Source organism: Felis catus, chromosome B1 (genome assembly GCF_018350175.1).
Source record: "Felis catus isolate Fca126 chromosome B1, F.catus_Fca126_mat1.0, whole genome shotgun sequence".
NCBI classification, from domain to species: domain Eukaryota; kingdom Metazoa; phylum Chordata; class Mammalia; order Carnivora; family Felidae; genus Felis; species Felis catus.
The window spans coordinates 23,460,911-23,484,273 of NC_058371.1; the positions used below are offsets into that span (position 1 = coordinate 23,460,911).

Here is a 23,363-nt window from a genome sequence, read left to right on the forward strand (position 1 = left end):
ACTTCCCCCCCCAAATTCATTATGAGACATAAGTGAATATATGGTTAGAAATGATCTATATGCTTAGGGTAGTTTCGCCTTAGTTAAAGCACCTGTTTTATTCAGTATTCATTTAGATGAGGTGGATGATAGTTAGCATTCAGGTAAATATGTCATCTACTCAGGCTCTTGAGACACTCACACTATTGTGTAATAAAATTACTGAGATAGGAAAAGTGTCACATTGCGTCCTGGGGTAAAATTCCCATCATTGCCTGGCAATCATAAAAAGCAAAGCATGTCTTTCTCAAATGACCATTCTGTTGAATTTGCTATTCTCTCTCGACTCATGAGTAATAGGAAATAAATGATAGTATATGAAAGTAGAAACTGCAGTTGAAGTTTTGCACCAGATGCACTAGTGTTAATGGATTACATTGGCTCAAGCAATGTGTTTTAACTCCACACAGAGAAGTCAAGATTGTTCATTTGTATTCTGCCCAAATCACACATTTACATGTGTCATGGTCAAAACAAATCTGTTTTGGAGAAACACAAGAGATAGTTAAGGAAAATAGTATTAGGACGGTCACCCATATGTATAATCTCTGAGAGAGTTAAATCTATAAAATATTAAACTTCAAAAAGAAATGAATTTAAATGATGACAAATAAACATATCATGGTAGCCAACCACTTAGTTAAGCATCTTGTACAAAAGTACTCAGTACATAGTTATTGAACAGAGTTTAATTTGTGTATAAAAGCTCTTACTTTCCTGGGCCCCTGGTTGGTTGGCTCAGTTGGTTCAGTGTCTGACTCTTGATTTTGGCTCAGGTCATGATCTCATGGTTCATGAGTTCGAGCCCCATGTAGGCTCTGCACTGACAGCCTGGAGCCTGCTTGGGATTTTCCCTTTCCCCCTCTCTCTACCCCTCCCCTGCTCATGTGTGCACTCTCTTTCTCTCTCTGTCAAAAATAAAGAAGCGTTAAAAAAAAAAAAAGATCTTACTTTCCTAATCATGGAGAAGTTGGAGTAGCATGAGTTGCACCTGCTCATTGACGGAGAACACGAAGGTAATCTGTCTCCAAGAAGCCAATTACAGCACATGCTCCCTCTTTGCTCAGCTTTGGAACCACAGAGACATGAATTCACTTCCAACTCTACTTGTGAACTCAGTGAACTTGGCCAGGTTATTTCGCTTTACTAAATGTCAGTTTCCTCAAACGCTAAAATGGGTTAATAATTGTACCTATCCCATATTGGTTGTGAGATTAGAATGAGAGTTACCAATTCTTGACACTGATATATTTTTCTAGGTACCAGTTGTTATTTCGTTATTATTGTTAATACAGTGTTCGTGACAGCTGGCAAGAGTGAGCGAAACATGATTGGGAAGTAAAAAAAAAAATGAGTGTAGTCCCCTGAGTAGGGTGACAGGGTCACCCTGGAGAGAGAAATTGATGAGCTGGCTGTATGGGAAAGTATTGACAGATGGTCACGCAAGAATCTATCCTCAGATGAGACTTAAGTGTTGGTTTTTGCGTGGCTCTATGGTAGAACTAAATGTAAGTGCTTGAGTTTAATAATATCAAAAGCTCTCCAAAGGTTCTTAACCGCCTAAAGGCAGCTTTTAATTTTAAACACTGAGAAAAGTCAATCAGCCTACACCTAAAAATATGCATTGGGATGTGTTTTGCATGCATTAAAACCTAATTTCACATCTCACCAAGTTTAACTACTTTTTTGCTCAACTAGTCTCAGATTCTGGGTATTTTATTTATTTATAATAGATCACATAGGTTGTTTAAACTCATACAGGCCTGAATTAACTAACTATTCTCCTTATTTGTACATAAGCCTTCAGCAATGTTGTTTCCTTGAGATATTTTAAAATATAAAGGCTTTCATCAGAAACTTAAGGAAAGTTATACACTATAAATAAATTATCTCTCAACCCATTGGGGAAAGCAAAATCTAACAGAACGGAAAAGCAAAATATTATTAAAATATATTCATATTGCATAATAAATGGTCTATATTTTACATAGGATTTATTGCATGTGTGCTTACCAAGGTAAAATTAAAGTGACACTTTCGTTTGTTCTGATACACAGAGCATTTCCATATGCAGAGCCCTTGTTTTGTAAGCCTTACTGCTGTTGCTTAGTTTTGCTCGAAGACTTTATAGAGGAGAATTTCATCCTTTAATTCGTAGAAGTAGACAGGCTAGCTGATTTGTGTATGCTGATATGTCAAAAATGCTAAGTGGAAAAGGAATGCCTGCAAATCAGGAAAAAAGAGAAGGCATCTCTGGTGATGTTCTTCTGCACAGTCTCCAGTGGGGTTCAGGGCAGTGGGGGACAAGCACCTTGGTTATAGCCCTGTCTGGGTTGGTATAATTTGTCATAACAGAGAGTCCTGCCTGCTGGGGATGGGACTCAAGCTGAAGCTATCACTGACATTTCCAAGAAGTTAGTTCAGTGAGTTCAATTCTTAACCCTACTTTGTGGGGTTGACATTAGCTGTTGTAATAGTTACTTTTCTGGTCCAACCGATTTTGGAAAAGAACATAAGCAGGGCATAATGCCTGAAAGAGAGACTCTTATCAGTCCTCCCAAAAGATCGTCTTCAGTGTGGTGGTAGGATTCTTCCCCTTTGATCTTCCCTCTTGGCCACAAATTTTCCACAACTTTTTTTATAGCTTTCTTGGCATAAAAGGAAGTAGTTCAAGCAAAGGTGAATTTTATTTTCTCCCAATTGTAGTATTCTGTCAGTAACTCTATTTCTACTATAGGTGCAACTCTTATAACTCTATTTTATCCCTTTATTTCTTTAAAATACGTGAAAATTCCAGGAATCTAACGTAGCAAGAAGTTTTTGATATTTTCTGTCATAACAACTTGATAATAGTGATATTCCTGCAACCCTTTTGGCAGTTTTATGGGAATTCTGTGTATTTTTGCAGAACTTGTACAGGGTCTTATGTTAGAACACTTTTGGAATAAAACAGTACATAGAAACTTCCTTAGTCTTGAAATTGGAAATGCCTTTGCTTTTAACCTTATCCCTCAGGAATGAAAATACTGGCTCTTGGCAGATGTTAGTAGTAATGGCTATCAGAGTAGATGGGGCCATACATGAGATGTTCTGGATACTGCTGTGCTACATTAACTCTATCTTTTCTAAAGTGTAAGAGGACTTTAAAGGTGGGCTGTTGATGAGGGCAGGCTCAGGCCATGGGCAAGCATGCACTTCCAGTGGTCAAACGCAAGGAAGGAAAAATGGCATTCCTGAGAACACAAATTGACATTTCTGTCTTTGCCTTAAAGTTTGCACTGCCTTGTTACTACTCTCTTAGTTGGCCCAGAGACACCCCCAGGGTATTTTTTTTTTGAAAACATGTGTTTAATCAGTTTTCTATCAATAAAAAATGCATATGGTCCTTCCAAGGGTGACTGTTAGTGGTTTATTACTATTCTAGAGCTCCCTGAAACCACACAGAGTTTGGTAGGGTCAGACTGCTGTAGCAAATGCTTCAGTTTCAGCTTGTCATGGTGATGAAGCTTTGTAATTTGGACCAAGAAAGCTTACGTTTACTGCTCCTCTGTGCTCAAGAAGACCCATGGCAGCCTTCACTTAAGTCTCACATCCAGATGTGGGTGGCCCTAAACATCCTGAGTAACTGGTAAGTGGCTAAACACACTGGTAACCACCTACAGTCACTGCTAGTGAAATGGACGCGGGAGTGCGAGCCCTCTGGACAGAAATCTGAAACCCAGACTTCCCCCGAAACAAGTAAAACAGTGCCTGCAAAAGTAATGAGTTTGGCAAGATTTTGCTCGTTTATGTTACATTCAGATAATGGAATTTTCCTGAAAGTTTGAAGTTTCTTCTTGCGGACACCCACTACAACGAATTTCAGGAGAAGTGTGTTCTAGGCAGTCTACACAGAAACTACTTTTATAAGGTAGACAGCTTTATGCAAATGTAGAGTGTTCACATATTAATGTCCTGAAGAGCAAGGATTATCTTAATTGTGATTCTGGTGGATCTAGTTTAATGCCACAAGATGCTACCATCATCAGTTAACTAAGGCTCTCAGTTAACTAAGAGCCTTATAAACTAATTTCTTACAGTGTTTTACATATTCAGCAATCTACATTGTCATTATTTAAAGATGAAAAGAGGGAGTTGTTTCAAGATTAAATGTTAAAAGATGCAAACTAACGTGCTCATTTAATTAAGGAAGCATGCAGATGAGCATGTGGGAAGAATATCAACCTTAACATTGTGTCTTACGTATTGTGTCTTCCTGTAGTTTTCATCACAGTCTCATTATCTGAAACTTCTCTGTTTCTTTCTAATTGAAGGAACACCTGCTCTTCATTTCTTATTGCGTTTGCTGTTTTCGTGTGCTCTTAGTAACATCTCGAAGGACCAATTGCCAGATTACACGCTTAAAATTGCTCCTTCAGCAGCCTGGGTAGGCAATTACCTTGGAAAGGGGAAGTTAAGTCAAAGTGTTCGAAATCTGTGCCTGAGGTTTTAAAAATATGATCTCTATAAGGAGGATGCCTCTTTTTAGGAAGACAGATCCAAACATGAACACCCCACTATTCATGGAACTGGCCCAAGATTGTACAGGAAGATGTGCATGTCTAGCATGAGAAAATATTCTGACAAAACCCAAGAAACAATTAGAAACTGTACAGAGGTTTTGGATTTCAAACCTAATTTTGATTAGCTAGTATATTGTGATTATGCACACAGACACATCAAAGTTGGGTGAATCAAAATTAAAACAATCAATAAACCTCGAAGAATGTTAACTTTCAAAACATTAAATAAAGGAAGCAGTGTTGGGTTTTTAAGATTTTCCTGCGAAGTAAAGTAAATGTTGTAAATAATAAACCACTTTGGTAACGTGTGCCTTTTAAACTGTTATTTTTTTTATTTTTATGTTTTATTCTTTTATGATGAAAACAAAGCATCAAATTTTCTTTTTAGTTAACATTGACAATATTTTACGTGTTCGAAAAAGAAAACTAAGTAAAGGTAAATAATTTTATATTGCGGGCCATTCATATGATAATGAATGATTTTTAATGTCACTTTTGGTGCCTAAATTTTATTATATATAAAAATAGACTTCAAGTGGCTGAGCATCCTGCCATTTATACTAAAATAAAAGTTATGAAAGGCTAACGTGAATATGCAAAACTTCTTTTACTCAGTGGAATTAAACAGGGACACATTTTAAAACAAAATTGTGGGGGGGTGCCTGGGTGGCGCAGTCGGTTAAGCGTCCGACTTCAACCAGGTCACGATCTCGCGGTCCGTGAGTTCGAGCCCCGCGTTGGGCTCTGGGCTGATGGCTCAGAGCCTGGAGCCTGTTTCCGATTCTGTGTCTCCCTCTCTCTCTGCCCCTCGCCCGTTCATGCTCTGTCTCTCTCTGTCCCAAAAATAAATAAACGTTGAAAAAAAAAATTAAAAAAAAAAAACCAAAATTGTGGGAACTTATACAAATTAAAAAGTATATTCATTCTTTTTTTTTAATGTTTATTTATTTTTGAGACAGGGTGTGAGTGGGGGAGAGGCAGAGACAGAGGGAGACACAGAATCCGAAGCAGGCTCCAGGCTCTGAGCTGTCAGCACAGAAGCCAACGTGAGGCTGGAACCCACGGACCACGAGAAAATGACCTGAGCCAAAGTTGGACACCTGACTGAGCCACCCAGGTGCCCCCAAACTATCTGTATTCTTAAAGGTTGCAGAGTACAGCTGAACAACAACAGCAAATATATAATTTCATATTGTTACTAACCATTCATACCTGCAAGGCTTAGATTTTTTCCCAGAGAAATTTCATCCCCAGGAAAAGGTAGAATATACCTCCTCCTTGTGTTAAAAAGTATCCCAATAATTACAGATTTTGAATTTACCATTTTCTCAACACCTATAACATCACTGTTTTTTGTAGAACAGAAAGCAGATGGGGTTCATGTCAAGCATCTTGATTTTTTGCTACAGGAATCCTCTAAAAATTATTTATCAAACATGTAGAGATTTCTATATATCAATGAAGTTTATAAATCTTTGCAGGAGTAGGGCATTTAGAATTTGTAATATTTTTATGTGTAGACTGATACTGTGTAACCAAATGCTAGAGAAGCACTAGAGCGCATTTTCACTAATATTTAGCATAATTATTATTGCTAATAATAAGCCTATGTTAGGAAACCACTTTTTTTCACAAATATTAATTTTTGGATCTTAAAATGCTTTATATGTAGAAACACTGAGCTTTTTCTCCGGTAAATTTCTGCCAATTTTCTATATGATTTCCCAAAGGAAAAACGTGTGTATTTTACTTTTGTGTTTATTTTACTTCTGTGTGATGCAACATTCAAAAAAAAAAAATTCAAAACCTCTAGAGGATACTTTAAAAATGCTTTTATGGGTAGAGTCACTCTTGTCACATTTATATGGTTAAAACTTTAAGAAATAATAAATATAAATTTCCCTTAAAATTTATAGGAGGTTATCTCCAATGAAAAAGGAATTATTTTAAAATGCATTTAGCGTAAAAATATGCTTGACTGGTAGAATCTATTTTCCAACTTCTCTTTTTACATGTTACTTGTCAGTGGTGGAAAAAGAGGTATTGAATGTTTTGTGCACTTTAATTGTTAAGTTTGCTGCATTCCATTCATTAGAATTTTAATTTTTATAATGTGGATCATCAGTGTCAAGAGGCAAATAGCCAAACCAAATTTCCATGTTTTTTTATTCCAACAGATCTGTTTTCAGTTATAATCTGTTGCCCCAAAGAGGGGAATTAAAAAGCATCTATTTTTTAGGTAAGGATGTTGACATTATTTTAACTTATTGTAATATTTCCCCTGTTCCAGCCATAGGTAGTTGTTTAGTCCCCTGGAGAAATCTCAAACCACCACTTTTAATGTGTTAACATGTTAGTAGTTTTTACTGTCAAAAACTCTGTATCACCTCTAAGAAATTTATGTCTATTGCCGAAGATTCTGAGATACCTTTGTTCTCTTATCTTGAGGTCCGTCGGTTCTTCTTAGGGGAAATCCATGTAATTTTAAACACATAAGCAAATTACATTTTTTGAGCTGTGACCAAGGCTCTCAGTCAGTCTAGTTGATGTATTAAAATGGCGAGAAGCTGGGAAGTTATACCCAAGAAGAGAACATCAGTGAAATTTCTCCCCGAGTTTCATAAAAAAACAAAAACAAAAAAATACCCAAATGATTCTAAAAGTATCCTATGACTTTGAAATAGTATAAGCATACTGAGCTTACGTATTAGCATGCTTTTTATGTTGGCCTAATTGCAAAATAAAAATGATTAAATATAGCTAACCCATTAAAAAGTGTCTACAAAAGGATTTTTCTCATGTATAGTTCTATACAGCTTACCTCTCTTTAAATAAGTTAACTAGTGGTGATGTCAGTATAGAGTAGCTAAATCATTATGAGAACAACTCTAATTAAGAATGATAGATTTTAAGAGATTTAAGAAATCCCTTGAGAACAGGAAACATCAAACTAATCTTGAACATATTATTTAGCTGCCCATAAAGTCATTTCTTAAGGTCCAATGATCAGTATAGGAGAAATTTAAAGCTTTTAAAAAAATCTCTTCAGAAGATTCAGCATGGAAATATGACCATTATGAGCAACTTGACTAATACACATTTTCAAGACCCCATTTACCATTTCCATTTGTTTGTTTTCCTAACAAGTCAGCCTTTTGCTCAACATCCAAGTTAAAGTTGAAGACTCACATTACTAGAAACTTTATCCCCAAAGCAGAATCTAATCAAAGACAGTTCCATTAGAAGATAAGAATCCTAGTTACTTATAGAAATGGAATCTGGAGGAGCGCCTGGGTGGCTCAATTGGCTAAGTGTCCAACTTTGGGTCAGGTCATGATCTTGCGGTTTGTGGGTTCGAGTTCCATGCTGCGTTCTGTGCTGACAGCTCAGAGCCTGGAGTCTGCTTCAGATTCTGTGTCTCCCTCTCTCTCTGCCCCTCTCCTGCTCACACTCTGTCTCTCTCTCTCTTTCTCTCTCAAAAATAAATAAACATTAAAAAAAATAAAAAAAATAAAAGAAATGGAATCTGGATACTTATATATTCCACCATTCTGAGTAATCAGTCTGTTCTATGATAGCTTGATTGAGCCTCAAGTTGTGGTAGCAATATTAAATTGGAAACAAAAACACACAACTCAAATTAACACACAACTCAAATTCCCCAGTGACTTACCTGGCAATTCTATATCCCCAGTGTCCAAATACGCATTTTTCAATCACTAAAATTTTTAACTGGAATGTGATGTGATGGAGAGTAAAATGCAAATACTTAGGTCTTCTAATCTTGTTTAATACATGTTAATTACTATTATTATTATTATTATTATTATTATTATTACTGTTACTATGTTTATAAGATACGTGTTTTTGAGGTAATGGTCACCTCTTCACAAGTAGACTTATATACATAGGGAGTAGCTACAGGGACATGTGGAGTTGAAGGATGGTGTATTAGTTTGCAAATGAACACAGACTTAGTGGTTTAAAGTACCACAATTTTATTCATACAGTGCTGGAGGCCAGAAGTCTGACATGGATCTTAATGGGGTTAAGATGAAGGTGTTAGCTGGGCTGGTTTCTTCTGGTAGTTCTAGGAGAAAATTCATTTCCTTGCCTTTTCTAACTTTGGGAAGCCACCTGCATTTTTTGGCTTGTGACCCCCTCTCTCACATCCAATCATTTTTTACCCCCTGCTTCTGTCACACATTGCCTTGTTTCTCTGTCAAAAAATCTACCCCCACCTTGCTCTTTTGATTAGATTTATGCCCATCCAGATATTCAACGTTAATTTTCCCACCCCAAGGTCCTTAACTTAATCATGTATGCAAAGTTTCTTTGTCATACAAGGTGATATTCCCAAGATCCAGAGGTTAGGACCAGGTTATCTTTGAGGGTCATTATTCAGTATATCACCGAAGGTTTCACTTTTTACCTTAAGAAAAGAGCACTTGAACATGTTTTTTTTTGTGTGTGTTGATGACGAAGAGTTGGCACAGGGAAAATGCTGAAGATACGAGAAAATCAGGAAATAATCATGAGAGCTGGTCCTTTCAGTAAGATGGCGTAGGTGGGATCTAAAGAACAAGCAGAGAGATTATCATTACAGGAAAGGCTAGGGCATTGTTTTACAGTGAGGAGGAAGAAAGGATGGGTAGAGGTGTGGCTGAATTCCTAGTAGGTATGGTGGCAGGAACAAGAGGGGATTCCTACCTGAGAGCTTCTCCTTTGTTACACTGGAGGCAGGGTTTTCCTGGCAATGGAGGGGTGTAGTGAGGCTTAATGAAGGATGCACATGACGAGAAATAATTGTATAGATATTGGGAAGAAGAATTAATTTAGGAAACACAGAAGGCATATTGGTTAGGTGAGAGGGCCTGATTTCTGTTGAAGATGGTGAACATTCATGGGTTTTGAAGTTTTTTTTCATAGAAATAGATGCTTGGGTGGTGTTGTAGAATATTTGGACAGTTGAACTGACCCAAGATATCTAGGCAGAAGCAATGGAAGACTTGGGGAATAAGAAAGTTGAAGTTTTTCATGTGATAGGTATTTGATTTTAAGCTGGTCGGGAAAAAATTAAGAAATTCGGTGGGAGTAACTGAGTGAGAGATGGAGGGATAGGAGATTGTTGGCAGAGAGCAGGGGACTTTGGTTTAGATTTTAGGAGCTACGGGAGTTCCAGCTGTGTCTGGCATGGGAGTGAGTAGTGGGGCATTGCTGATAAAGTGTACTAGATATGAGGAGTAGAAGGAGATAAGAGAGTATTAGATTGTTTATTCTTTGCATACGTATGTAAATCATCTAGGAGAATGGAAGGACTCAGGGTCTAGAAGACAGGGAAAGTGAGTGATTACAAAGTTGGCTCTTGGGAGAGTCATTCTTTGGTGAAGAGCCAAGAGCCATGCAAAGAGCAAAGAGGCAAAGGGTAAGTTTGATGGACAAATTGTGACTATAGGGAAGTTTGTTATGAAGTAGAGTTATAAAAGACATAGTGAAAGACTTAGGAAAGGAGAACATGTGGAAAATTGGATTACAGAAAAGGAATCATAGAGAATTTTTATGGGATAATATAGTGGGAGAAGAGAGATCCGCAAATGACTTCATGCCATGTAGTGAGTATCAACTATGGCTGAAAATAACAGCAAATCCCCCCTAAAAGTGGCTATAACAATGTATTTACTATCCCATAAAATAGACATCCAGAGTTTGTTCAGTTTTAGCAGCTCAAGAATGGTAGGGTTCAAGTTCTTTCCATCTTCCTGTACAGGAATCCTTTTCATCTTGGATCTTTTTTTCCCAGTCTTGTCCCTTAGGATCATAAGATTGAGGGGGGGCAAGCATTACATTTTCAAAACACAGCAGTCAGTGGAAAGTAAAAGAAATGACTTTTATTTTAAAAGGTGGGTAAATCCCTCCCAGAAGCTCCATTGCTGGCATCACCTAAATAAAATACAATTGGTCAGAATTACATCATATGCTTATGATTAAACTCATAATAATTTGACCAGTTTAGAGAGACCACCATGATTAGCTGGGAACAAGCAAGACATCCAGAGGTGTCTGGACATCCAGACATCCAGCCTCCTCTGAATGAGAAAGGAAAGCAATGGATTTATTTAGGTAATGCATATAATGCCTGCCACTGGTGGTGGCCAAGGATAAGAAAACTGAAAGCCCATAAATTTGCATCATATTTTTCTCTGTTGAAATATTTCAAGGTATTTTTCAACATATATTTCTCTGTTGCGTCATATTTTCTTTGTGGCCTCCAGCAATTATAATCTCCTCACCTGCAGAATTGTGACTTGACTTCTGGAAAATGCCTAGCCCACAAAAAGCACTAAATATCAGCTGCTGCTGCTGCTTCTATTTATTTATTTATTTATTTATTTATTTATTTATTTATTTATTTATTTATTTATTTATTTATTTTTGATGCTTGAAATAGGTATTTTAAGATAAGCTAAAAAAAATCACCACTTTTCTTTTACTTTTATGCTGATGTTTATTTAACTTTTTTGTCCCTGTGTCTGACTATAAAAATAAATGAAAGAGGAGATTATAGGAATAAAAAGTGAAGATTGGGTCTGGTTCTGTCCAGTTCCCATGACCTTAATCTTTAACACTCTTTTTAAAGTCTCAACATTCTGTATGAAAGTCAAAGAACCTTAGAGGCTTACCACCCAAGGATATGATTTTCCTTACAAATCTAGCTAAATACATAGAATAATGTTACACAAACTGATCACAGAAACATATGATTTTGGTTCTCAAATGTGCCCTAGAAGTAATTTTATCTAAACCATTGATTTTCAGATGGAAAAACTGTAAGTGATTGTCATGCACTTGGAGTCGTGCGTGAGGATGAAAGTTGGAACTTGTAGTCAAGGATTCCTTTTCACTCTACCATACCTTTCTGAAAAACTCACTTTTTGCCATTAAAAATGTTGTATTTTATTGAAGAAAAAATTGCATCTCTTCTCTTTGTGTATATGTAGTAAGTTACATTACATTATATTATATCATATTATATCATATCATATATACAGTTGACCCTTGCACAATGGGAGGGTTAGGGTACTGACCTCCTGCATGGTCAAAAATCCACATATAACTTTTGGCTCTCCCCAAACTTTACTGCTAATAGCCTACTATTGGCTGAAAGCCTTACTAATACCATAGTCAATGAATACATATTTTGTATCTTAGATGTATTATTTACTGTATTCTTACCATAAAGCAAGTTAGAGAAAAAATGTTAAGAAAATCCTGGAAGAGAAAATACATTTACAGTACTGTACTGTTTATATATGTAAAACAATCTGTATATAACCGACCTATGTAGTTCACCCTGTGTTGTTCAAGGGTCAACTGTACTACATATATATGCATGTGTTTATATTATATATGTATTTATATACTGTTATGTGAGACCTTGAGCAAGCTACTTTACCTCTACTGCATCCGTTGACCCATTGTGGATGTAAGATACTAATAATACCTAAACTCACATAATTCTTGAGAGCTTTCAATGAGGTAACTATCACTAAAAATGCATCTTATTTCGGATATACTCCAGAATAAGTTGGTTTTTGTAGGTTCCTGTGTTAACAGAATCACCATATTCTATATCATCTTTGAGAAAATCATCTGTGAAAAATATATTCTGAGTTTCTCACAACTGATTTGTAAACTCATTTCTGGAAAACACTCAATTTATGAGAAGGAAATTGCTAGTAATTAAATATAAAACAAACTTCAGAATAGATTACAAATAAATTATTTGGATGGGTTAGTTGGAAATTATGTCTTAAACTACACCTGTCACTGGTGATAATTGATTTTTTGCTACAATGTGTCATACCTTATGTTGGACATAATTGATGGTATTTTACTGGTCTGGCTCTGAACTCCTCTCCCACCCCTTTTCCTGCCCGTGGTGGGGATCACTTCCTTTGACCTACTAACATATTCTTCTAAGGGACTCCTTTTGGCCCTGAAAGGAATTGTTTTTTTGCTGTCTATCTTCCAATGTGGCTTTGCTGCTTTGTAACTCTTCTTTAAACAACAGAGAGAAACGATATTTAGCAGACCTATAAAACTATTCAACAGAGGTTAAGAAATTTAAGTTAAAGTTTCCTAACTTAACTGAAATCTGAAAGCACATTAGGCAGCCGAAAGAAGTGCAAGGCACTCATCAGTTTGTATTCCTTAAAGATTGTAGAGTTCAGAAATAAGTTACATGAAAATTGCCAAACTCCTGAATATAAATGTTCTCTTCGAACAAGTGTGCTTTCCATATTAAACTCTCTTTTAAACTTATCCAGAATTTTGTAGGATCTCTTTGCCTTTCTACTTCCCCTGTCTGTATAAAAATGCTCTGGTTTCTCCTATCTCCAGCCCTTCCTTTAAGTCGTATTGTTCTTTCTAGTGACTTCCTCTTCACTTCTGAACTTTCTCATTGAACAGTGGGGAGGGCTTTGCTTCTACTTTTTCACCAGCCCGTCTTTCCCCAGATCCTCCTGATTGCTGCTGGAAGGTGCTTTCTCTAGGCTTCCTAACGTCCTGAGTGTTATGTACAATGGCTTCTTCTGGATCCCACGTCTCCATATCCTCTGGGCACCGCTGAGCCCTCTGCTCCCCCTACCCTCTGCTTGACCAGTGGTTCATCCCTTGCCTCTTCCATCCAACTCTCCTCGTCCTTTGGTTGTCTCTCTCATATTCTGTCCCCTTTTTCTCTAGTTCTCTTCCCCCATCCTGACTCTTAAACATGACTGCTATATCCCTTTCAAGTCTAGCCTAATTTTTCCAGATGCACTCTTTTTGGGACACCTCATTTGTTCTCAGGACTTAAACCTTCATCCCGGAAAATGATGCCCACTAAATGACGATCCCTCTCCTGTCTCAAAGGTCCACTTTTCCAATCACCTGCCTAGCATTTCTGCTTGAATGGCCTGCCATACGCTCAACCTTCACATGGCTGGAATGAAACAGCTTTGCCCCTTACAAAACTCCTTAGCCTCTTGACTTCCCTGTGTCTTGTAGTGACTCTAAGATTCTCACTTTACAAAGGCTTGAAATGTAATAACCACCCTTTTGCTCTGTCTGCCTTCTCAAGCCTCATATTCCTTCAGTGTTGGGGTTTCTGTGAATTATTTCTTGACAATATTATTGCGTTCAATCCTTTTTTTCTGCAAGCTATTCTACTCTGGGTCTGTATTAGATAATATTTGTCTTATTGCAGCAGCCTCTCAGTCACATCCTCCCTCCCATCGTTTGCTCCAGTTCTTATCCCTTCCATCCTCTAAAGGCAAATTCATCTTTCTGAAGTACCCTTCTGATTATGCCATCATAAACAAAATCTTAGATGGCTCCTCTACTGGAAAAAAAAATCTCTTTAGTCACTCATTAAAGACTCTTCCCTTTGTAAAAGCAGCTTATCTTCCTATTCTTATCTTTCTTCTCAAAGGGACCTTTGGCTCCAGCTAATTGGATCAGTCACCACTTTCATGAAATGCTGATGCTCTTGTTGGCACCCTTCCCAGAAGGCCCTTTACACTGTGCACAACCAACTCAGCCTATAACATGGAGCTCAGTGCTCTCTTCCCGTGCGAAGCCTTCCTTGACCACCTGGCATGAAGTAATCTTTGCTTCTATAAACTTTGAAGGCATTTATTAACTGATAAATTCATTTTGTAGAGATGTGCACTAACACAGCAACCTGTTTCGTTGCCTTGAACTGTTTCTAGAAATGTATTATCAAGAACTAAGTCTGTTTTAAATTTTATTATAGATGTCCTTGTTTCTATTCCCTTAATTAGAATAAAAGATCTTAAAGATAAGAGCCATGTTCATTCATTCAACTTCTACTGTTTTACATGAAGTCTAGGAGTATGGAACTGAATCAAACATGATCCTGTCCAGAAATCACGCAACTCTGGTGGGACAGACTGGTAGATAAACACACAATTGCTGGTGGGTGTCAGAAATGTTGTCATTGAAGTATGTGTGGGATACACTTAGGACAAAAAGGAGAGATTACCAATGCTCTGGGGAGTGTTTAGGAAAGGTCACTTTGCTAGTTGAGTCTGAAAAGGGGGGTATTTAAAATGGGTCCCTCTTTTGTATCACGTTCTATTCTCGAAAAGTGCTGTGAGCATTCCAAAGGAAGCAAAGACCCCAGGTCTGTGAAGAAATACATGACAATAAAGCGAACCCTTGATAGGTACATTTTCCCCTAAGATATTTCCAGTAATTCCACTACTGAATATTTACCTAAAGAAAATGAAAACAATTCAAAAAGTTACTTTATATTTATTGCAGCATTATTTATAATAGCCAAATTATGGAAGCAACCCAAGTGTTTATCCACTGATGAATGGATAAAGAAGATGTGGTAGATATGTACAATAGAAGATTACTTAGAAACAAAACACGATGTTGCCATTTGCAACAACAGGAATAGACTTAGAGGGTATAATGCTGAGTGAAATAATAAGTCAGACAGAGAAAGACAAATACCATATGATCTCACTCATATGTGGAATTTAAGAAACAAAACAAATGAACAAAAGAAGAAACGAGACAAAAAACCCAGACTCTTAAATACAGAGAATAGGTGGTTGCCAGCGGGGGTGGGGGCACTGGGTGAAATAGATAAAGGGAAATAAGTGCACAGTGAACATGATGAGCACTGAGTGATGTATAGAATTGTTGGGTCATATTGTACACCTTAAACTAATATATCATTGCATGTTAATTATACTTTAAAAGAAGTATGAAAAAAGAATACATAAAAGTTCAAGTCACTTTTTTTAAAGTTTTCATTATTTATATTTGAGAGAGAGAAAGAGAGAGAATTCCAAGCAAACTCTGCACTGTCAGTGCAGAGCCCAACGTGGGCTCGAACTCACAAACCATGAGTTTATGACCTGAGCCATAGTCAGACACTTAACCGACTGAGCCACCCAGGTGCCCCTCAAGTCATTTTTAAGAACAAAGTGAATTGTCCAGTTTGACTGAAGCATTGGTGTTTTATCGGTGGTGATAAAAGTTAAAGTAACAAATAATATAATTATGGACAATGTAGATTTAATTCATGCTACTTTCCCATTCCTACTGAAAGTGCCTTTCATTCATGTTTTTCTTTCTATAAGCAACTGTTTAGATAAAACTCTTAGGTATATTGTTTGAATTTTATGTTGGGGGAAACATTACTTGACTTTGGATTTCTAGAATTCATAAATTGCAAATACTACCTGATGGCTCCTACTTCATGTACTTTTGTGAAACAGTCTTAAGGCAACCAGTTGTCTCTTCATTGCCTTTGGATATAGAAAGTTCTCTTCAACAGGTTTCAAGAAACTGAAGGGATTTAGAATAAGATGCAGTGCTGATTAAAGATGCAAGATACAGACTTGCATTTATGGAATGAATAAGTCACAGAGATGAAAAGTACAGCATAAGCAGTACGGTAAAACCTTGGTTTGTGAGCTAATTCAGTCCAGGAACATGACTGTCATCCAAAGCGGTCGTAGATCAAAACGAATTTCAAGAACCGTTGGCTCAGTTTGTGATCACGTGACATTCGGCTTCACATACTACTCATATTGCGAGACATCGCTCGTTGATCAAGTTCAAATTTATTAGAAAGAGTTGCTTGTCTTGCAGAACTCTTGCAGACCAAGTTACTCGAAATCCAAGGTTTTACTGTATAGTCGATTATATTGTGATAGTGTTGTATGGTGATAGATACATGGTAGCCATACGTGAGGTATGCAAAGAATAATCAGTAGAGTTGTTGAGTCATTATGTTGTACACCTGAAACTAATGCAACACTGTGTGCCAACTACACCTCAATGGAAAACAAAAAATTCAAACAAACAAACAAACAAACAAACATGGGAGTAAGTAGCTGCTGGAATTGGTCATGGTTTGAAAAATTAATAATTATGGCCACACAAATTTCTGTTTTCTCATATATGATAAATCTAGAGATAAAGCAACAAAAAATGATATTTTTATTGTGAGGCACCCAAATATAGTCCCAAAAAGATTTTATTCAATAAAAAAATCTTTAGTTCATAGAAAAATCTGTGTAACATATAAAGTAGACTAAACAAATCCGTTTGAATTGTTTGTGTAGTATGTAAATGAACTGCAAAATTAATTGCTTTTCCTAGTTTAAAATCATTTGTCATTTCTTGGGTAAGAAATGGAAAAGGAACTATTTAAAAAAAGGTGTTTTTTTTTAAGTTTATTTATTTTGAGAGAGAGAGAGAAAGAGAGAGTAGGGGAGGGGCAGAGAGAGAGAGAGGGAGAGAGAGAATCCTAAGCAGGCTCTCTGCTATCAGTGCAGAACCCGATATGGGTCTTGAAGTCATGAACTGTGAAATCATGACCTGAGCCGAAACCAAAGAGTTGGACGCTTAACGGGCTGAGCCACCCAGGCACCCCAGGAACTATTGATCCTTAGATGGAAAAGGAAATAATTGATCCTGAAGCACTGTTTATCTTGCACGTGATATTTTAGCTACATCACATGTGTGTTGCAAATGACTCTCCTGATGGTAGACCTTTCAAGATCTTGGTAATTCATTTATTCTCCCTTTATTGGCTGTCTTCTTTCATCATTTGCTGCTATAACTACATGATATTTACTAATACCACATTTCTCTCTTTAAAACAAAACAAACAAAATAAAACAAAACAAAACAAAACCCATTGAGGTTTTAAGTAGCCTGTGAGATTTGCAGGAAGAATCAGTGTGCTTCTTGCTGTATAGTTACCTCCACAAACTCAAGATAATGTTGTATAAGTCCTGTGTATTCTATATGAGCTGAGCCTGATAAAAATGTATATGACAAAATTGCACTTCTGTCAAGGGGTTTGGACGCTCAAGCTTGGCATTGGTACAGTTGAGAAGCCAAATAAAAGTCCCATCACCATAGATTTTGTTACCCCAGTGACAATAGAGATAGAAGGCAAAAGACTGTTTAGGAACTTTTTGAATATGTATTTATATTTCATTTTTGATTAAAATACTTGCAGTAAGCAAATATTTAGTTCTGAGAGTGGAATGGAATACAAATTTCCAAAAGGGGGACTGAGGCAGAGTGTAACAGAAACAAGAGGTTGGGCTCACACAGACCTGAGTTTCGTGATTCAGTCTAGCTTTTCACTAGCTCAGTGACCCTACCCATATTCTTGTTAATTTCTCTCATCTGTGAGTGATATTAACAGTTAGCTCCTGCAACTTGGGAATATACGGAAATGTCTGACCATAGGAAATACCTAAATATTTCTATCAGAGATGCCGTTATTTTGCCAGTTATCAACAGTGACGAAATACTGTGTTTGGAGTCCTCCTTTGCATTGAGATTTCGATCTAGAATCTTCCATTGTGAAGTTGTTATCCAGTTGATTATATGGGATTTTAATATGAGAGTGTTGTCTTTCTGATCTGTACATGGACCCCATTAGCTTCAGGAGGGTTGCTTCTGTAGAACAAGAGGAGGGCACATCCCTAATTATTTTAATCATGTATGAAGAATGAAAAACGGAACTGTGTGAATGGATAAAGCTTTTAGAAGCATAGTAAGTGAATACAGAAAGAGCATTTTTGAATATTGTTGACCCAATTGGCTTGATATTTTGTATATACAGTTAATAACGTCATTCGTACTGATAAAGCAAGAGCTGTACCAGGGGAGAGAGAGAAATGATTCTGCTGTGAAAAATGTACCTGCATGCTGCTTTTTCAAAGGTGTTACCAAAAGGAAAAACAAGCAAACACATTTTGTAGATTGGAGTGTGCGTTTCTTTCCCGTTGAGTAATTGCAATAGTTGAGCATAATTTTCCCTCTGAGTTGAGGGCGGCAGCACGGCTCCCCGTCAGAACGGTCCCAGTCAGAAAGCCAAGATGTAGAACTGAAGACCATGAACTCAGGCGGCTCAGGCTCATGTGGTTCCAACACTGACAGTTCAGGCTTGGCCTTGAACCAACATTAATTGTGCGTCCTTTGGCAAGTCGCATTTCTCTGGGAGTATCGCTTCACCTGTGAAGTGAACTGATAATACCTGTCCTACCTTGCTGGATTGTTGTGGAGCTTAAATGTAATTATAGATGACTAAATATGAAGAAAACTCTTCATTTATGGGCAAGTGTATGACGTATCCTCTGATCCTCCTCTTTAAAATGGATCTGATATTGCAGGTGGGGAAGGGTAGAGAGTTCACTGTCTCTAACGACAGTGGAGGTACAGAAGGAAAAGTATGTTTGGGAACTTTCTGAATGTCCATTTATATTTGAGGTTTGCTTACAACTTTTACAATAAGCAAATATTATTTCTGGGAATGGAACAGGATACGCAATTCCAGAAGAGGGGGCGCTGAGGTGGAATGGGGTAGAAGAGAGGCTAGAGGCATTTTGGTGTCAGAGAGACATGGGTTTGTGTCCCAGCCTAGCTCTTTACAAGCTCCATGAACCTGCCCACGTTCTTTTTATTTCTGTCATGTGTAATGCTATTTATAGTTCTTGAACTCAGGAATATTGTTGAGAGAATTTCCATTTCTGGCTTACTATGTTTTGCTCTCTAACCACCTTGGCTCATTCCCAGTCACATGACTGTGATATGACTTCTGTGACATTTGTGATGTGGTTGCACATAGCAGTAATATGAATGCTGAGTATCATAGTTATTTCTCACACATCACACCATCCATGTGCCCCCGTGATACCCCTTCCCCAGGTAGCTGTAGACGCTGCCGTTAGAATTCACGGGACTCAAACCTTTTCTATCTTGTTAAGCTCACAACGCAGCGGTGAGATCACATTCTGATGCCTCATAGAAGGTAACAGCGATTGCCAGGGGCAGCATAGAAAACCCAAGGGCTAAGGAAGTCCGGGTGGAATACTAGTGAGATTCTTCGTGAATTTTTCACATTTTTAGATCCCATAACAAAAGATAATTTATTTAAATTCTGAGAACTTTATCCAGTCTTAAACCACAGATGTAAATTGGCATTTATGCCTTCAGAATTGACTTAGGATTTGAAGATTTGGTACAGGAGCTTGTGAAAACCCACCAAGTGCACGCACGTGCGCAATCACACACACACACACACACACACACACACACACACACACACACGAGTGGCTTCCTTGGGTAAATAGAAACCGATAGCTATAGAGGTGGCCTTTTCAGTTAAATAATTTTCCCAAGTGAAATTTGAAAACTTGACTTGGGTCCTTTAAAACCCAGAAAGTTGCTGTCATTCTTCTTTACAAATCCTCCTATCTGTTTTTCTAATTGGCAATTAGATGGTCATCATGTTGTGGCTGGTTGGGTAGAGAAAAAGAGAGTACTGTGCGTTTAAAAATGCTTGCCTGTTCCACCCTAGTGAAAAGAAAAAAAATGCCCCCAGAGGTTTGATACTTTTCAGCAAAGGTTTCATAACCATCATTTATTTCTTAATTGAGGGTGATTTCTTTCTGAAGCTAATAAAGCGTATCTTTTGTTTTCCTGGGAGATAGTTTTTATGGTAATTACTAATTTCTACTTTAGTATTATTGGCAGGTATCAGCAAACTTGGATTTATAGGTTACTGAACGTAGAGGGTGATCACCTGTTTTATTTTTATTTATGAAGATGATCTGTTAAGTTACTTTTTAATCCTAAATGGAAGCCATAGTTTCCTTCCTGCTTTCGTCCTGGCTGAACAATCACAATTAGTTATAACACGAAGCATCGCAGAGTGACAGTGGTTTTGAGAACGCATGGATCATTCATTCCAATTGCATGAACGATGGCGTCGCTCAATTTTATGACACAGATATCAAAGTTAAAAAAATGGAACATTAGACAGAAATAAATTCTGCCTTTAATAGAGATTAAGTCTCTTTAGTGGTTGAGAGAATTGCATCTATGTTCTAGACTAAAAGTGAGCTTCAGATTTTTGCTGTTATCTCTAGCGCTACCTAACACGACACAGATTAAAAAAACAAAACCTAGGGGCGCCTGGGTGGCGCAGTCGGTTAAGCGTCCGACTTCAGCCAGGTCACGATCTCGCGGTCCATGAGGTCGAGCCCCGCGTCAGGCTCTGGGCTGATGGCTCGGAGCCTGGAGCCTGTTTCCGATTCTGTGTCGCCCTCTCTCTCTGCCCCTCCCCCGTTCATGCTCTGTCTCTCTCTGTCCCAAAAATAAATAAACGTTGAAAAAAAAAAAAAAACAAAACACCTAACATTGTGGTTGGTGACATATGGCAGTCATTCAAGAAGCATTTGGTAAACGAATGGATGAATGAATGAATATGAAATGCCGTCCCAAGTTCTGTGAAAATTACAAAAGTTGGGGCATTCTTTCTGTCTACAAATTCGTTTCTAAAGATTTACACAGATCTTTGTATGTGAGCTGGAATGAGCAGAGGAAGGTCATAAGTTATCTTTTAAACTAATCATTATATTATAAAAGTTATTTTTGTAACATATAAAAAGTTATTTTTTGTGTTTAAAGTTCTATTAAAGGTGAATTGCATGTTGGGTAGAGATTCCACTAGCCTGATAACCTATGCTTTTCCCTAATACCCAAATCTGACTCTAGATCTAGTCCCCTGGCAAGAAGGCACAGTGGGGGATAAAGAACAGGAGTCACAGGGGCACCTGGGTGGCTCAGTCGGTTGAGCATCCGACTTTAGCTCAGGTTACGAATTCACGGTCAGTGAGTTCGAGCCCCGCGTCGGGCTCTGGGCTGATGGCTCAGAGCCTGGAGCCTGCTTCCGATTCTGTGTCTCCCTCTCTCTCTGCGCCTCCCCTGTTCATGCTCTGTCTCTCTCTGTCTCAAAAATAAATAAATGTTAAAAAAAAAGAAATAAAAAAAGAAAATTATTTAAAAAAAAAAGAACAGGAGTCACAGAGTCAGACTCACTGGTTTTGAGACTGTAATTTAGCTGTGCACTGTTGAGCTAGATGCTTCTTTCATGCTCAGTATTCTGTGTTAGTTATGTTTAACTGCAGAGAGATGCACACTTATAGCCTCTTAGTAAATAGTAGCCATTCTTCAAGTAGTGGTTGTTGCTGTTGTTATGAAGGCGTGTGCTTTAATAATTCTTTTTAGGGAACAAATTTAATAATATCTAAGGGGAAGTTATAGATATCTGCTATTGGTATGCATTTATTTGAATTATTTTATTCTACAGTATAATAATTCTTTAAAAATTTTTTTAATGTTTATTCATTTTTGAGAGAGAGAGAGAGAGAGACAGAGAGAGAGACAGAGAGAGAGACAGAGAGACAGAGTGTGAGCCAGGGAGGGTCAGAGAGAGAGACACAGAATCCAAAGTAGGCTCTAGGCTGTGAGCTCTCAGCACAGAGCCCAAAGTGGGACTCGAACCCACGAACGGTGAGATCATGACCTGAGCCGAAGTCGGACACCCAACCAACTGAGCCACCCAGGCGCCCCTGTAATAATTTTTTCATAAGATTTTTCCATGTATAAACTACTCCAAATTAATATCATATTTTTAAAACTTTCATTTCTTGGCAGATTTTCAGTAGCTTCCCATCAGAGTGAGAAGAATATGATAGATTAGGACAAAGGTGCCTTGAAGGACTGGTGAAGTTTAATATCTATATTTATTATAGAAGAATTATGAGAAACTCCTAATTTCAAGTTTTCCCTTACTTGTTGAGATATAAAATACGAGTTCAATGAAAAATATATAACCATTTCTTCTTTCCCGGTTTAACTTTGTTATGGATGGAATGTTTGAGCTCCCCCCTGCCCCTGCCACCTCAAATTCACACACTGACACTCTACCCCCCAATGTAATGGTTTTTGGAGATGGGGTCTTTGGGGGGCAATTAGGCTTAGATGAGGCCATGAAGTTGTGTCTCACAGATGGGTTTAGTGTCCTTATAAGGTGAGGAAGGGAGACCTGGGCTCTGTCTCCCTCCACCATGTGAGGACACAGGGAAAAGGCAGTTGTTTGCAAGCCAGGAAGAAAGACCTCACCAAGAATCAAACCTGCTGGCACCTTGATCTTGGACTTTTCAGCTCCCAGAACCGTGAAAAATACCTGTCTCTTGTTTAAGCCATTTAGTCCATGGCATTTTGTTATATTAGTTTGAGCAGGCTAATACAAACATGGAATCATTTTGGTGTAAAAAATGCAAATAGGTTAAGCTTTTGAACCAAATTTACTTAGTTGTACATTTTTATTTAGCCTAGTCAGCAATGTTAAAACGTTTATAGTTTAAATAATATACATAGTTTCTTTCTCTGGTTTTCTTGTACACATGCATATATATCATTGCTTGTATGCCATTATATATATATATATATCAGAATGCATATGTATCATTGTATATATTATATACACACATGTGGCTCACTACATATATGTGTATGTGTATGTGTATGTATATGTATGTATAATCTCCTACATAAAGGACCAGATGAACTGAGACTTGACAAATTTACCCAAGGTGTTATACTTATATTGAAGGATACTGTAATAGTCGGTTGTTATTTTTAGGCTAGCTTTTCTCTTTGGGACAAGGCTCTCTGAGTCTACACCATGATGAGAACACTAGGTCCTAAATTGACTGCTCTGGTGTGAACTTGGCTGCCTATCATTTCTTGGTTCCTGACTGGCTTTCAGCTTTGGTTCCCCAGAATTTTCTGTGAGCTAATTCCCTCCAACAAATTATCCATTTCTGTGTCATTTCTATTATTTGCAACCAATAATTCAATTTGAGAAGA

The 23,363-nt window shown here is 37.6% G+C and overlaps 1 protein-coding gene and 1 long non-coding RNA gene across 3 annotated transcripts in view; both read left to right on the forward strand.

Annotated features, from left to right (window-relative positions):
- SGCZ (sarcoglycan zeta) overlaps positions 1-23,363 on the forward strand; it is a 1,094,832-nt gene that overhangs the window by 19,325 nt on the left and 1,052,144 nt on the right. The window lies entirely within an intron of this gene.
- LOC123385176 lies at positions 5,662-15,113 on the forward strand. The gene is made up of 3 exons (XR_006597340.1): positions 5,662-5,718; positions 6,779-6,840; positions 11,418-15,113. It is a non-coding gene; the product is annotated as an uncharacterized LOC123385176 (long non-coding RNA).